We start from the raw sequence: 18,230 nt of genomic DNA, 5'->3' as shown, positions 1-18,230 counted from the left end.
AAAAACAACCAACCAACAAACCACCCCCCCAACCAACAACTTCCTCAGAAAAAGTAACATAACTAGAAATCACTAGATAGTAACAATAACAAGAGAGGGAAACTTGCTTGCAGTAGGAATTCATACCTTTCATCCAGAAAAAGGTTCCTACAATTGCAGATCACAATCAACACTTTTTACTCCATCACTCCCTCCAGACATTTTAGCCCGTGGTAGATATGGGGCAAGCAAGATAACTGCTCAAACAAGATAATTAACTGAGATTGCTGACACATGGAATCATTCTGCCAAAAAATACCCACCTCAGGTGACTGCTATCTTAAGTTTTTGACTTCCCAGGTGGATTTGATCTCTGTGATGAAACAAAACTTGCCCCCAAGCAACCTGCAGAAAGAACTCTAAGTTTGGCCGCAGAGGTGCTTGTAAGCAGTTGTTTTAAATGGAGGATTTTCAGAAAATATAAGTACTGAAAAGAGGGCTTTAGAAGTGAAGTCAAAGGTATAAAAAGAAAAATGTTTTTTTGTGTGGCATGGTGAATGTTCAGTAAGTGTGAATTTTTCAATTGTTTTCTTAAATGCAAGTTCAATGATTAGTTTACAGAGCTGAAAATAGTAGCCTTCTAAATGTGAGCCAAGTGAATGTAAGGTTCTTTATGTGATGCTGAAAGTATAAGCAATAAAGGAAGATGTGATTTGATCTTATTATTTAAGACTAGTAGTTTCAATTATGGAAAGGCATTCTAAAATATTTGTATGTGTGATCTCTGCCTTCTGGAAAACTAAACATGCTAAACCTTAGGAGAGTGAATTTGTGTACTAAAAATAATTTAAGTCATACTTAAAAAAGTAGGATTAACTGCTACTGGTTATGTAGGATTGGACTAGACAGGGAGTAAATGCTGATAACCAGCTTAGCGATAAGAGTAGAACCATATTCTTTTAACGTTCAGATTTCTTGTAGCATAACACAGAGAAGGTAGTTCTGGTAAGAACTTGGTAAGAAGTAGGCTTAATTATATGAGCAAATTACTCTGGGGTTTATTTTGCTTTCAAAAATCTTATGTAAGGTGCTAAAAAAGCATTTTCTAAAATTGAGCATCTAAGGTTAGATTCCCTAAACTTTTGATGGTATGCTAGTGCTTTGTCTTTAGCAAACAGCTATACAAATGTTAATACAAGTAAACTATCAAGCTGCTTGATTGACCTTTTCAACCTAGTCAAGTATAAGTTTTGGCAAACTTGCATTTTTCTTCATGTGGAGTATTTTTTAAAGGAAGGAGGGAAGTTACAATTACTTGATTAAATCTTTTTGAGTGTCCTTTGAACAGATGCCATCTTAGTGTTTCTGTTTATTTAATTGTTCAGATTACAGTTCCATTGTCTTGTTTCTTGAGACAGAAGGTAGCAAGTAAGGGAATAGAGAAAATGGAAAGCAGAGATAGAAAATTGCACCTACTGTTTCTTACACTTTCCTTTTTGGTTTTGAAACCATCACAGAAGCAGTAAATGGCTCACTTCAAAATTCCTTTTCTCCATTAGCTCTTGGGTATTCAGAGAGCTTTTACTTTCTTTTAACAAATCTGTGGTACCTAAGACTTTTACCAGGATCAGGTTGTGCAAATATAATTTTTAGATTGTTAAATTGGACACAGCAAGGGTTAGGGTGCGTCCAAAGAGAAGCAGAAAAATAGAAATGCATAGGAAAACTTAGTGAGCATAGACAACCCTAAGAAAGATAATGCGGAATTCATCCATATTTTGTGGTTTATTCACTAGCGTAAAAACAGAAATGGATGTATTATTTCTTTTTGCCTTTCAAGACCCTGGGTTTGGAAGTGAAAGGATGAAATGTGGTGAGTAGGTTGAGGTGGCAATTCCACTTGCAGCACTGTAATATGCAAATTATTGCCTTGGTTACATCATTTTGCTTTCTTCTGGTCACTTGTGACAAAACAAGATTTCTTCTAATGCTAACTTTATTTTAATAGAGAAAGGAGTTAACATTTTTCTTCTGAAAACATACCCTTCAAACACCAAATGGTTGGAGGACAATTTACGTTTAACTTGGTGGTCTATATTCACTTGGTGTGATCTAGTTCTGTGTGCAGTGTCTTTCTAAAATTTGCTGGAGTTTTTAAGGTTATCTATTGCTGCTCTCTATTGATTTTTCTAATGAGATAACAACAAAAATATAGAAAATCAAACTGCATGTTTCCAAACTTATCCCAATTTACTCTTTGTCTTTTTTGTTTTACAGTTTAAACATATTAAATGTTTTCTATTCACATGCCAGTGAGATTCTGTGTGGCTACAGGAAGGAATGTTTATTCATCAGTGTAATTAATTTTTATATTAATGTGTCAGAGACATAAGCATGACATCTTATTGTGTCTTACATGTAATGTAAACAAGGACCTAATCAAATAATAATCTGGAGATGTCCAGGAGTTTTCCTGTTATTTTCAAATGATTTCTTCCAATTTTTTTTCAAATTATTGTCAGCAGCTGTGGCCTCTCTCACGTAGTATGGAGCTCTGAAATCAGCTGGAATGTGTTCCATTTGTCAGTGTAATCAACACATCTGATATTTCCTTCAGTCAGTTTCTGTCTGGAAGACTGGCAGAGACTAGGCAAGGAAGGCTGACAAGTTGAAGGGAGGTCCCTGTGTATGATGTCCTGGATTTATGCTTGTCTCTCTTGTTAGTGTACAACGGCAGATGGGAAATTGTAGGAAAACTTGAGTACCGAATAGGGGTCTGACATAGCTGTATTTGTTTCTTTCTGTAGACATGGAAAAAGGGAGAACAATAATGTGGGCTAGTGACATGATGGATTGGAAGGAAATGATTGTAATACTTTTTGTTTCTGATATGGTTTTCGAGTCAGTAGGTTGTTTTTCTTCCCTTTCCCCCAGCTTTTCTTTCTTCCATGGTACTTGGATGATGTGTGAGACAGATGCTCAGCCTCAAGCCACCGTCCTCCTGTGGCTTTCATGCCTCCCGTTTGATTGAATATGAGCACAGCAATGCTTTTTCTCCTTGAGACAGTCTGACAAATGCTCTTTGTGTGAATGGTGCACTTGGTCGCTCTAGTAAACAGAGTCGTCTTTTTATGCAGATGTCAGGAGAAGCGATGACTTCCTCACAGTGCACCTGCATTGTACCATATCTCATTTCTCCAGGGAACTAGAGGCTACAGATGCCATCTGATATTTCTTTTAGCTGATTCAGAAATGTTTGCAGTCAAGCTAAGGCCAAATGCTTCCTTGTTGTGGAAAACCTGTAGATAACTGCTGTTGTTCAAAGGACTTTATAGTATTCACTTTGTAGAGTTCTCAGGAAATGCTCCCACCTGAGGGGAGACATTTTCAGCCACACAGCTGGGTAGCAGGACAAGCAGGAATGCAAGAGCTCACACTTTTAAATGAGGCAGAACTGAGGAATTTACAGGCAATCAAGCAAAAGCTCTTGGATCCTCTGAGTAATCAACTCTTGCATTTGCTAACCATCTCTCTCATAGTCACTGTGTGGTCCCATTTCTGGGGGTTCCATGCTAGGGCCTCATATTGCAGCTTCCGTGGGTGAGAGAAAACATGTAGAAGTTATCAGCACACTCATAGCCTAAAAATTTTTTTCCCTAGAAAGGCAGAGCTGGGCTATCAAGTTTGATGTGCACAAGCGGGATTTATAAGAGATCCGCATACTATTGTGATTCAGTGTAGCTGCGGAAGTGTGTTCTTCTTCATGAGTGTGTTCAATTCTTATTTCTGGGTCTCAGGAATATACACCTGTGTGCTGTGAGTTTAATTTTTTCTTTTTTTTAACTTTCTTTTACTTTTCCTCGAAATGGCTTTGCAGACATCTCTGCCTCACTTCTGATAAGGAAGTTAAAAGGGAGTGTATTAATCTCCAGCAAGCACAAGATCCAGTGGCAGAAGACTGGCCATGCTGTGTTAAGGCCAGAGCCCTGATGTTCAAAATGTTAAAACTCCCTTGCTGCAGCCTTCCTGGCTTGAACTTTGCTTGGTGGGTGAGACATAACAGTTCATCTGCCTTCAGCTTCCAAGGCTGAGGTTGAAGCTGTACTGGGAATTGTTTTTCATTACTTGTTGCGGGGCGGCGGGGGGGAGTTGGTTATGTTTTTGGTGTTGGTGATGGGTTTTGGTTTGGTGTATTTTGTATTTTTTTTTCCCCCACAAAATGAAAGGGAAAGCTTCTTTTATTCAGAGTGTTGTTTTCAAGGAATGGGAAACAATTCAGTGTGTTATTGTTAAGGTATGAGCATATTGCTAAGAAATACATTGTTGAGAACAAAAGTCTAGCAAGCCACACAAGTGAGATGACAACTTAAGTATAGCAAAATAAAGAGTGTTGAGAGGACTTTGACAGTTTTCATTAACAGTGTTGTCTGAGGCAAATGCCTGCTTTGCCAGTTTTGGCAGCAAGTCAAGACAGCAGTATAAGGAGTGTAATTACCTTGGGCACTGAGCCAAGTCATTTTATAGTAGGATTTCCATGCAAAATATATTAAGGATTTGACATAAAATAGAGAATATCAGTGTACCCCCTATTTTAGATGTCATGTTCTTGACTTAAAACTATTGAAAATAACTAAGAGGATCACATGTGGGAACTTCTTAAACTAAGCAGTGGTACTGTCCAAAGTCTGTTAGACAAAGAATACTTTTTGTTTGTTTCAGCTCTTATTTAAAAGTGGTGTGGGTTTTTGTGTGTTGTTTTTTTGTTTTCTGTAAAAGTATCCTATGCACTTGCTGTCTCTTTCTGACTTTCAGCAATCATATGGCAGAAACCTAAAATTACCAGAGAGTTCCACTGATTGGAAGGGTATTGGGATTGCATGGCAAGGTTTTGGGAGCAGAAGGCCTACAGGGGTGGCTTCTGTGAGAAGCTACTGAAAGTTTCCTCTGTGTCTGATAGAGCCAGTGCCAGCCGGCTCCAAGACAGACCCATCGCTGGCCAAAGCCAACCCCATCAGCAGTTGTGGCAGCACTTCTAGGATAACATAGTTATGAAGGGTGGGGGGAACCACATAAAACCTACACAAATGCAGCCAGGAGAGAGAAGTGAGAGCATGTGAGAGAAACAACTCTAGAGATGCCAAGAAGGTCAGTGAAGAAGCATGGGTAGGAGGTGCTCCAGGTGCCAGAGCAGAGATTCCCCTGTGGTGCAGACCATGGTGAGGGAGGCTGTGCCCCTGCAGCACATAGAGGTCCATGCATCCATCTGCAGCCCAGGGAGGACCCCACACCAGGGCAGGTGGATGCCCGAAGGAGACTGTGACCCCATGGAGAGCATGTGCTGGAGCAGGCTTCTGGCAGGATTTGTGACCATACGGGGGACTCACACTGGAGCAGTCCCTTTCTGAAGGACTGCATCCTGTGGAAGGGACCAACACTGGAGTGGTTTCTGAAGAAATGCATCCCATGGGAAGGACCCACATTGGAGAAGTTTATGGAAGACTGTCTCCTGAGGGAGTGACCCCACACTGGAACAGCAGATGAGTCTGAGAAGGAAGGAGCAGCAGAGACAAGATGTGGTGAACCGACCACAACCCTTGTTTCACTACCCACCCCCCCCCGCCGTGCCACTTGGAGAGGTGGAAGGAGTTAAAGAAAATTGTGTGTGAAGTTGAGCCTGGGAAGAAGGGAGTGGTGGGTGAAAAAATAATTTTAAGACTTTGGGTTTTGTCATTATCCTACTCTGATTTGATTAGCAATAGATTAATTTCCCCAAGTTGAGTCTGTTGTGCCTGCAATGGTAATTGCTAAGTGATCTCCCTGTCATTATCTAAACCCATGAGCCTTTCCTTATTTTCTCTCCCCTGTCCAGCTGAGGAGAGGGAGTGATAGAGCAGCTTTGGTGAGCGTCTGACATACAGCCAGCATCAACCCACTATAGTGGCCTTCAGAGGTTCCTATCATGTTCTTCAGTCATTATCCTGAACTCGTAGACAGATAATGTGGCTTAATTACTTGACTGAAGATACCTACTAGTATCTTCATGCTATAAATTATTATAAATTGAATAGTTTCATGACATAATCCCCCCCTTCTCTCAAATATAATTCTTTTGCAGTAGAACTGTGGGAGTGTATGATCAGTCATTGTGCGCATGCTGGAATGTCACTGTGGTGATTGAGTAATGATTGTTTCTCTGAACTAGGAGTGTGGAAAAATGCATTTCATCTAGCTATTTTGTAAAGGAATGCATTAACTGCATGCAACTGATTTGATTGCTAAACTCTGTTAGGATGCTATTTATTTTCAGTGGAAATTGGGTGGTTTTTTTTCCCTAATGTGCTGGTTACAGCCCCTGGTTAAGTAATGTGCATAAGCCTTGCTATGCATAAAAAATTTTCCATTGGAAATGAGAGCCTTAATACAGGCACACTTGACTTGGCTGAGACACAACAGGCTTGATAAACTTGGACATGTTTTGGAGCACTCTCTGTGGTTATTTAGTTTACAGTACAAGTGTTTGACTTCTTAGTTTTCTTTCTACTTCTCACTTACTTGAATCCTGGGTTTAAATGACTGTGGGTGTGGTTTTAAAATACAAATCTGTTGAGTAGACACTTGCGAATTCTGTCTTCTACTGGAAATATGTGAATGTGAAGTACTGAGTGTTAAACTTGGTGTACTCCCCCTCCTTTTTCTTTTTCCGTGTTGTTAATACCATACATATGTATGCCTGAACTTTTTGGCTGCTTTCTTGCAGCAGGAATAGGATGTGCATAATTCTACCACCAACCCAGCCCTAAGATCTCAGTAGGACTATTGGCTCTTGCCCTTCAAAACAAAGGATCAGACCATGAAATTTGAATCTTTACAGTGAAATGCAATTCAATTAATCTAAAGTGAAGCAAAAAGATTAGCCACTTACACTTTTTTTTTGTTGTTGTTGTCTACAATTGGCATTGACAGAACAAGATTAGCTCAAGCTGGATTCTGTATTCCAGTGAGCTTCCTGATAACTTTAAAATTTCAACTAGCTTTCACTCTAAGTATTAGCAGATAGGATGTCTTCTGTGAAATGTAATTGTGGCCTAGGGTAAGCTTTCTATGTCAGGTGAAGTATAAACAAGGTTATAAACTCCTTGCAACTGAATGTAACTGCTTACTGTTTTTTTGTGCCATGACATAGCAAAGAAACTGGCTAAAGATGTCTGGATGACTTGTGCTGCATTTTCCAGCCTAGCTTTGGTAATTCATAGAAAGCTGGAAATGTTTTTCATACACTTCCTGATGTTTGAGATGTTTGTGAATGAAAACAACCCTAATAGCTGGTTTCCGACTGATCTTCAGGTACTTTGGTCAGCAGATACTCATTAAGATAAATAAAAGGGTCTTTCAGGCCAACATTTTCTTTGTAGTCCCTTGGAACTTGAGGACTGTACTTCAGTCTAGATAACCCTGCAACACCAACCGTGTTTTGTAAGGCATCTAGCCAAAGTTTTTGCTGTGGTGCTGCTGTGCTGTTGTGTTTTGAAGCTGGTGTGGTCTCCTGGGAATGGAGAGAGTGTCCATGCTGCATTGTCCAGCTGTACTGTGCAATGGGACCCCATTAATGGGATGACCATAGTGGTATTTTTGGAGGTCTTTCCAGGTTTCTCATCTTTTTATAGCCCTCATCCAATTTAAAAAATGTCTTTGAAATGTCAGTGTCTACATCAGAGAATACATATGTTTTCTCACCCTGTTTGTATGACAGTGTCAAATCATCCTTTTCAGATGAAGATATACAGATTATGCTAAGTAGCAGTTAAGCTCCTCAGAAGAGCATTTAGTTACAATGCTAGCATGAGCTTGTCTTTGCAGCCTTCTGTATTTACAGATGTCACTGTAAATTTGCCCATTCAGTTAGAGCACCCATTGTAATTGCAGGCTCTTCAAAAGACAAACAAACAAATTGAACAGAAATTTTGCATTTATGTGTTTATGGCTTAATGCTTTTTAAGCAGCTATTTTTTTCATTAATGACTTGTTTCCTACATTTTGTGCTGAAGTATTCTTTTATAGTTTTCCTGCTGTGGAGTCTTTCATATTGTCAGTCTTATTTTTTCTTTTTAATTTTCAAGGCTGCAGACTCTTTTTTTCTTTCTTTACTTCTATGGAAATGTATGTTCTGACATAACTCGTTAAGAGCTTTCTTTAGTACTGTTGTTTGATTCCCTGCTGTGAGGAATTGTTTTAATAAATTATTTTTCTGAAGATGATAGTGCTTCTTTTTTCCTGCTGGAAACTACAAACCTGATAGAGGTGTTTAATACCTAGTGTATTTGACAGCCCCAGACAATGATGTGAGACCTGTGCTCTCGTGGTAGAGATCTAATGATGTCTCACAAAACCTCTTCAAGGCTTATGATCAGGCTTTGGTTGACGATAAAACAATGCAGGGAGGCCTGAATAAGCCGTGCGTTAAACTTGTCTTGCAGAATAATGTGAAATAATCCAAAGTGAAGAGACTTGCAAGTGTTTTTTTGGGACTGTGCTTAGTTTAGAGTGATCCTACAAGAAAGAATGTCCTTTTGGGTATACCCAGTTAGGTCTGGGATCAGGCTTCAGGCTCTACTAGTGACTTCAATCCCAGATACCTCATTGGCTTTAGCTGAATGATCGTCTGGGATTCACTGGCTTTCTAAGGAGAGCATTACAGTGAGTTTCTGAAAATTACTCTGAGTTTCTCAGTAATAACAGGTCTTCTCTTACTAACGTGTCATGTTTTCCTATCTGCAGATACTTGCTGTTGTTCACATTAGGCAGTTTCTGGTCTGCTGGAAGAGATGTCTCTTATATCCACTGGCTGATTGTAGAAGGTGTTGCCAATTCAAAATCAAGCCACAGGGCTGTTTTTGTGTCTGAAACTGCCACTCTTCCTTTTTGATTTATATTTTGGATGACTTGGGCTTCTAAAATATGTGTTTAAAAACAAACAAAAAGTCTTGAAAATCTGTCCTTTTTTGCTTCCTGATAAGCTTTTCTCCACAGGCTTGCATTGACTTGCTGCCTCTGATTACAAGTCTTCCTGAGCTTGTTTCTAGAACAATAAATTCTAGTTTCACTGTATCATTGATATACCACAAAGCACTTGGTCACTTTTCTTCAATATATTTATGCCTGGAAGGCACCTAATATTGATTATGAGAAAGGAGTTATTCACCTGATACATGGAACTAGCACTTCTATCAGGTGGATCCATACTGTCTGCTTTACAATGTGCTTGATTTATTCACCTACATCAGGCAAAATGACCAAGCCTTTAGCAGAGTAGAGGAATGAACCAGTCTTCCAAATTCTAGTGGCTGAAGCAAAGCATTCTTTTCAGTTTTAGTACAGACGCTAGCTCTAGAGTTATTAGTTCATCTCACTTTAGAAATCTAACTGGTGCTGTCATACTTGCTCAAATTCCAGAAAGCTGCTATTACATTTGCGGCTTGCTGCTATATACCAGAGTATCAGCTTAGCCTATGGTACATTGTATTTCCTTTCCCCCACTTGATTTAAGTAGAGCAAGACTGCTTGCTTTCTTTTTGAAGTCTGTTCTTTCAATTGTTCTATGTCTTCAACTTTTTAACATATCTGTTTTCTGGTAGAAATCGGTCCTTCTGAAACTCTTCTTTAAAAACAAAGCAAAACAAGAAACCCATGCTGTATACAGGGACAACACCAAAGCTGAAATTCCAGCTACTTTGTGTGATGCCTGCAGTTAGTCTTTTAGAGCATCTTGTTCAAACGATTGTTTTTATTTTGAGGAGGTGGCTTGGCTGAATACCCAATATTGTTGGAGCCATGTATCATCATACCTGACCAAAACTTTACCCTTGTCTCTGGTGGTAAAAGGTGTGGCGGGGTCTTTTTGTTTGTGTTTTTGTTTTTTTCCTCCCTCCTTCTCCTTTTTAGTGGCTGTATTCCCTCAGTCTTGCTAATATTAGTCTTGCTGTGTAACATAAACAGGACTGTTCCAGAACCTGGCCTTTTGAAACAACATTTTATGAGTTTTAGCTTTATCTCCCTGTCATGTTTGGATACCATAATCCAAATACTGTATTAAAGGAATAAGACACAGAAAAGTGACCCAAAAAAAGTCATTTTTCTATAGATGCAAGACAGCTTGGGGACTATTTTATCATGCTTTCCTCACAATGCACCTTTTTGTTATAAATATTAAATGACCGGGCATATTCGAACATTCACCCAATATTCCAAACAATAAGTATTAAGGCAAAGGAATTTTTTAGTTATGCCTGCCTTTCTTACTCTTACTTGGTAAATAAGTATTTGCAGACAGTTCCCTTTATTTGTGATATACTCTACTTGTAAGGATAGTTGCACTGAATTAACCTGTCTTTAGGCAGTTCACATGTGGTATGAAGCTGTGTTTGGATTCCTTTGTATACTTGAGCACAATCTGGAACAGACAGGTACTACTCTGGGTATAAGTGGAGCTACTTCTGTACTTAATTATGGTACCTTGGTGTATTTTGCATACAAAGACCTCAACTCTGTGGAAATAGCACCCACCTTCATATTTGAAGTTAGAGAAAACTGTAGATGTCATGCTAACAGAAGTGTACAGTTAGCTTTCCCCTTTTTAGTTGTCCCCTAGACTGTGAATTCCATACTGTGATTCGTTGCAAACATACATAGTTATTCTGTTAATATAGCTGGTTTAAAAATATTATAAAAGGAAACAGCCTGTGAAAAGTACAAAACTTGATTTTTCTCCAAAATGTCAGTGTGCCAGGTAATTCTTCATAATCAAATACGGTAAGAACAGAGAGCCTGAAATATTTTAATTTGTGAGTGGGATTCATTTGTTATGTAAATTAAGTGGGGAAAATTGTGCAGATGTGTGAATAAGAAGTTTCATATTCTAAGTCAAACTCCTAATGTCTTTGCACCAGTTCATCTTTTATTGAAAAATTCATTAATTTTCTGTTAACCTTAATAACAGATATGTAGAACTTCCTAATGTAATTGACCAAAGGTTTCTCACTTAAAAACTATCTGTGTAGTTTCATACATACATAAATATGTGTGTGTATATGCACATAAATATATAATCATTTTTTGCTTGTTTTTTTTGGTTGTTAATTTTAAGTCTTTGTCCTGGTTTTGTTAAAAAAACGAGTTTCTCTTTTAGTGAATTTTGCCTGTCAGCTAAAGCCTTCATATTAGCTACATTTTCCTGGAGAACCAGACACATATTTTGGTAAACCTAGCAATGGAATGTAAACTTATTGATAAGCATGGATGGACATCTCGCGAGAGGGGCAACAAGAAACCGGTGACCGAGAGACTGACCAACGGCGTATAACATTCCATTCACGTGAATACTTCATACAAAAGTGGGAGATCACGAGGATCTCGTCCCTTTTGCCCTTTTTTCCTTTCCCTTTTTCCTCATGGCTGACATTAGGAGAGGACCTTGCTGGTCGTCCCTGCGAACTGAGGCCTAGTGACAGACTGAATCCAGCTCTGGTTGGCTACAGAGTCTAATCCAGGACTTTTGGTGCTGGCTCTGCAGTTGCTGAGACTTTCAAGATTGGTTTTGTATATTTTGTATCATTTTCTCTATTCTTATTACTAGCATTAGTAAAACATCTTTAATTTTTCCAACTCTCTTCTCTCTGTCCTCCTTTCCCTCCTGATCGCCTGTCCTTGGTGGGAAGGGGGGAAGAGGAGGTTAACAATACATCTGCCAGGGTTTTTGTTGTCACCCCACAATCTTAACCCTTGACAGTATTCGAAGCTGTGTAAGACTGTAGCTTTTCACCTCACTTATATTTTGAATCTCTCCTCTTGCAATTTGTTTTTCAAAATCTTTTATGGACTTCCCTGAAAGATGGAGACAGAAGACTAATGTGGACACATGCTGTGGCTAGTAAGGCAGATGCACTAGGTAAGAATAGTTAGATGATTAAAATCTGTTTTTCCTTGAATGCAGGCCTTAGTGACTACATGAGGTAGAGGACATCACCCTTTGCTTTGTTAGGTAGTACTTTGAAGTCTGGAGGAGCTTGTGAATTCAGGTAGTCTTACAGAAGATAACTCATGGTTCTGGACCAAAAAAGCCAAAGCAGTCTGAATTTTGAACTTTCAAATGTGCAGAGATTTGCTTTCTTCCATAACTTCCTTGCTTAGCATCTGTCTTGTTCTTTTGCTGTCTGAATAAGTTTACTTATAGTGGAAAGAGTTTCAGCCCCACAGGTTTTAATATCAATAGGATTTAGATTTTCTTCTTCAGCCAAGGACTTAGGGTAGCAGCCTCATGAAGAAGGCTAGAATAAATTTGGTATCTACACCATAGGTGAAATAATTACTCCTTGAAGTGACTTGCAGTTGTTGAGTAGCAACACAGTGTTTAAGATACAATTCCAGGCTTCATCTGACCCAGCAGGAGACAACACTTTAAACTACCTTTCATAAGGAGGACACTTCTTGATTATTGCATCCTGGTAGCAACCGGTACACTTTCAGCTATGTGAATTCATCCTGTGCTTTGTATAGAGTATATTACAACCTCTTTTATTAACTAAAAGCCGATTCTGATCCAAAAATCAATTGCTCTCTTCTTGAACAACAGATGAGAATTATGATTAAATCATGCTTCTGACTGAATGTGAAGTGGAAACGTGGTAGGCCAAACCCTCTCTTAAGGTGTTCTGATGTTTCTCTCTTCATATGTTACTGAAAACCTAGTCTGAATTTGAGGGAAGCATTAATTTTCGATTGGTACTATATTTGTTAGCTATGCACTGTCCTTTTTGCTCATTGTACTGTTTTAAAAAAAATATTAAACTCCATCTCCTCCTGTTTATTTAAAATGGACTATTTCATAGCTCTCAAATTATGGATGTTTTGTAGACTTTAAGAATATGTATTTGACTGTTAAAGCACAGCACTTTTGAGGAATTTACTTAGATGTCTCTCAATGATCTTTCTACTACTCTTGCTGACTCTCAGCTGCATGGGCAATATGGTTTTGCGTTTCTAATATGTGGAATTTTACAGACTATATAGAATACACTCTTTTTGAGATAGAATATATGGGATTTATAAAAATAACTTCACCTGAACTCCTACTGAAACTCTGTACTGCTGAAAAGTCTGAAGTGATCAGTTAGTAAAAGTTACTTTCTCATTAAAGCAATGAAAATATATAACTAGAACCAAAGCAGCAGCTGTGTAAGGTGTGCAGTCATCTTTGGAATCTTCATGTGCTCTTTTCTAAGCTTATCAATAGTTATTTCTACTGGTTTTGTTGCTCAGTTAGTCCATAAAGAGATTAGCTGTAGCAGATTCATCAAATTGTCAGGCTTGCTATCCTTCCTATCCTTATCTATTTCCCTTTCCCCTCTCCTTTTTTTTTTTTTTTAAGTTATGGAATGTATCTATGTTTGAATACAGATAATAAATCTCTAGAGGTGTTTTTGGGAGATGAAGCTTCAGGGCTTTGAAAGATAGACATTTACATCTAAAGTGCAAATTATTTGGGCTACTGGGTTATTATGTCTTCAGGGCTATTTCTGTCAGTGTTTCTCTAAATGTGACACATGGGACTGACTTCTTCAGCCTTAATAAAGATGAAAGTTACTAGAGCATGAAACTTTACAAACAAGTTCTATTGATGTATGTTGAGGACTTTACTCATTTCCATTTTAAGTGGAAACCAGTTTATAGCCTTGTAAAATGAGCATCCCAATCATTGTTTCTAGCACTAAAAATAATTGATATGACCGTAAAGTTACATGGCACTTCACAGATATAAAGTAGGAGCTACCCTGAAACAGCTCTGAAGCTTAAGTACAAAACACAGGCCTAGCCTTTGGAGAGAGAACAATATAGTAAAAGAACAATATATAAAAGAGAAAAAAGAAAAAAACAAAAGATTTTATTTTAGAGGTGAGAAAACAGTTGGGGAGGAGTAATCATCAAGAGCAGAATACATAAAATAATGATGAAATAATAACGGATCCTGCAGATTACAACTATGGCTTTTCCTATCCGTAGTTTATGAAAGTAGAGTTTAAGATTAAACAACTCTTCAACTTGAGATGAGGAGACTAAACCTGACATAAAAACCTTTGTGGAAGATGTGAGGCAAAGGGAGTGAAAGATAAGAAATAAGGATTCATTTTCACTAGTCTTAGGGAAAGAAAGCAAAGACAGTTGGTGAAGGCAGACATGCTTGCAACAGTGAGAAGTCATATTGAAATTATAACAAATAAGCTTAAACAGTTTGAGCAGTCAATCTGCAGACTTTGACTTGCATATTTGGTATGTGTTGCTTTCTTTCTTCTGTATCAGTGGTATCTTCCTCTTTCCTGTTAAATGTAGATGTGAAGTTAGATTCAGATTCTTGATGCCTGCTTTGACAGTTAAAATTGGCACTATTAACTTAGATGATGATGTGCTTTAGTGGAGCAAGAGGAAAGTTAACAGAGACTGAAGGGATGCATTTATGTTCAGAGAACTTCTGATGAACCCCTAAAATGTGGTACCAGTAATGTATATCCAAATCAAGTAAACATAGTCTTCAGAGAATGGAAAACACATTTGATCCTATACCTTCAAATACTGAGTGTATCTTCTGCACTTCCTACACAAGAGTTCTGAGATAGAGATAACAGCAGATATGTTTCCATGTTCTACAGTCAGTGAAATCTTACCCAGATGTATCAGAGGAAAAAGATGGACCTGGGGTCTTCCAGTGCAGACTAGTAACCAAACACCACAATATCTGTAAAAATTTATAGATATTTTGCAGGTTCTTATATTGTTACCAACTCCTTTACAATGGACCCACTTAAGCCCTTGAGTATCTTGGCCTTTTAAAGGTCCTCTGGGATACAGACATGGCCTCCACTTGTGTACGTGGCCATTTGTAGCTGTCACTTTGTAAGACAGGAATGAAATACTAAAACCTTGAGGCACTAAGCCTTGGGTGTTTTATGTAGGTTGGGTCATTGAAGGAAAAAATGTGAACAAAACCTCTTTCCCTATGTGAGAATACAAGGAACAGGTTCCTCTGCAAATGTAAAACTCCAAAGAAAGACTAAAAAGAATATCTCTGATATGTGACTTGAAAGAATGTGTGTGATTTCATGGATGCTCTCTGCTGGGTCTGACTCAGCCTCTAAGAGTCTAGTTAAGTGTAACAATTACTCAAATGCCTAAGAGAAATACTCTGGATATGGCTTGGGTTTTGTTTATGGTTTGGTGGGGGGCAGTTGCTGTCCATGCCATTTGTCTCACCGATTTTTGAAAGGCAGTGGGAAGGTTAGAGTTGCTACAGATGGTTATGCACTTGCTTTCCTGTGCTAAGTTAGTTTTCTACCCCTGTCCAACCTTTCTCCTGAGCTTTTACCGGAAAAAAAAAATTTTCTTGACGAGATTTCTGTATTGCTCACATCAATAATGTATAATGTTCATTCTCTTGCTGCTCTGAAGAAAGACAGGGAAAGAAGGAAGATTGCAGTAGAGGGAGGCAGAAAAGCAGGTTATTTCAGGAAAAAGGACTAAGAGGTAATATAATCTAAAAATGGATTGTAACTGCTCTCAAATTTGTCTTTATTGCCCTGAAGCCTCTAAATTATCTTTTCATAAAAACTTGCTTCGGTAAGAGGTATTTTCTATTCCCTTTCTGGTCAAGAGGTCTCAAATTTCTATGCCTCAGAATTATTGCCTTGATGGTCAATAAGCTCACACCAATCCATCTGAGATACCCCATTTGAAATTATTTACTTACTGGAAGGGTGCTGTATGTGACAAAGTTAAGCTGAAATTGGAAGAGATATGTTAAAAAAGCATTTATTTCTGTTACCTCTTTCTGAGAATTTTGAAACATGAGCTTGTTCTGAGAGTTCTATGGTGTGCTGCTCCAAGTAACTGCTAGGAGTGGGAAGGTGCTTTTGAAGCAGGAGGGAAACTTCTCCATCATAAGTGAGGGAGAATTGTTTGCCTGCTGATTTGCCAACAGATCTATGCTCTGTGGAGGCTTTGGTCAGCTAATGCTTGCACCACCATCTCTTGAACCTATTTTCCTACAAGAAGCAGGCATGAGAGAGAGCTGTGTGGTTCCATTTTCACAGTAGAGACATCACAGTTGTGCTCAAAATCCTGGCTCTCATGATCACTATTTTCCATTTCGCTGCCCCTGCTGTAGGCAGCTCTCGCCACAAACACTTCATGTAAGTTTGAATAGACTGTACACCTGTGACTTAGTTATATGGGAACACAAAACTGTAGTGATGTAGCATTGGTTTACATTTTCTGAGCATTCTGGCTACATCCAGGGATGAATGGCTGGTAAGAGAAGATTAACCTGACCAATATCAGTTTCTTGAGAAACTGTCATTATTTGAATTTACCTCTATACTATTTCAGAGTGAAACTCTGACTGGAGGAAGCCATTTAGAAATAATTTCTGTATGCTAAATATTTGAATGTGGTTTCTCAGGCTTAGCTCTTGCATTCCAACAGTGTGGGTTTGGGATTTTTTTTTTTGTGACTTTCTTTTTCTTCCTATATGTCTGTCTTAAATGCCATAAAGGCCCTTGGTTAAGGGTCTCATTTCTACTATAATTGACTGGAGTCAGATATCAACTGGTACCCAACATTGATACCACTCAGGTACCAATCTTTTTCTCTGGACCATTTGAAAATAACAATGTGAATAAACTGAATGTTCTCACACCCTTTAGCAAGCTTTTTGACAGGAACCATAAGATTACGAAACCTTATGTTAAGTTTCTCTAGTTTCTGAGGCTTTCCAAATAATCTTTGGCAAGTTATAGTACTTCAAATAAGCAAACAGCATTTCTGCCCACCCACCCTTTCATATTTTTGCTTAAAGTTATTCCATTTATGCTTGTTGAAACCTTGCTGCCTCTGTCTCCCTTTTACCAAAATTTGTTTTGTGGGAGAGCTATTATGAGAAGCAAAACGGTACATAGGAGACCTGGGTGGCATGTCATTTTTTTTTTTTTTTTTTTTTTTTTTTACTCACTGGTTTATTCTGATTGCCTTGTATGGTGATAAAATTTTCAAGATTTGAGAGGTCTGGCTAAGAAATTTATCCTAACTAAAGGAACATTCATTTTCACTAAAAGCTGGCAATTTGTGATTCTTTCCAGCTACCCACCTTTGTGCTAATGTGATACTGGATGTGCCACTCCTATAGGCTTGTTCTTACCTTACTGTTTTATTTCTGAGAAGTGTTGCAGTTAGCAAGCTCCTGAGAGAGTCAGTCCCTCTTAGGGATAGATACCTGACCTTGTTAATATTGAAATGATTGGATTTTGAGTGGGTTTCCTCCTTATTTTTTTTTTTCTTCTGAAACAGTATAAATGCTGGGTCTCTACAGTCACTTGGCAGAGAAACAGAGGGGAAAATGCTGTCCAAATGTTCTCTCACTATGATCATAGGTAATAAAGCTTCTGTCTGACCTGTCCTAAATTGTGCTTGGAGGTCTCAGGTGTCCAACACTTTAAAGCTCTATTTCTCTGCTGGTGAGTGGCCACTAATGATCTGCTGTTCTAAAGAATACTTTGAGAAGTTTAGATGAAAAATGGGATGAAAAATGTTATCAATATGGTAGTAAGACACTTGTTATCTGTTCTGCAGAAAAACAGAGGAAAGAACTTAGTTTTCTTCTGAAAACATGTATTTGCATTTATATGCACATATAGAGGATTAAAAAATGGAACAGAGCTGGTGAGGTTTTGTATGTATAACTTTCTGAAGCTGTTATTTCTGGCTTCTTTTACTCTGACTTATTTGTAAATCAAGACTTATAAATCAAATCTCTGTGTGTGTCCATAAGACAAATCTTGGATCATGGTAATTTTATTGACTACTGAAACAGTGGGGGAAAATACCCTTCTGTTTCCTGTGAGCAGGGCTGGGTCCATAAACAGGTTTCATCTGTCTAGCTTGATGTAAATGATACTGTTTCTCTGAACTACGATCGATTAAAGATAAAGCACGGCTTGCTCTAGGCACATCAATACAGATTAAAATATGACTTGTTATAGACAGTTTAAATGCCAGTCAAGGTATTGCTGACTTCTAGAATGCAAATAACTTCACTTCTGCACAGATGCTGTCCATTTCGCATTCCTTTCTAAGCAATTTTTTTGTTCCTGGCACTTCCCTAGACTCATGTATCTGCTGGCAATGAGGCTCATTAACATTGCTGCATGGATCAC

Source organism: Patagioenas fasciata, chromosome 1, assembly GCF_037038585.1.
Source record: "Patagioenas fasciata isolate bPatFas1 chromosome 1, bPatFas1.hap1, whole genome shotgun sequence".
Taxonomy (NCBI): domain Eukaryota; kingdom Metazoa; phylum Chordata; class Aves; order Columbiformes; family Columbidae; genus Patagioenas; species Patagioenas fasciata.
The sequence above is the reverse complement of the archived record's forward strand: the minus strand, read 5'-3'. Positions refer to the sequence as shown.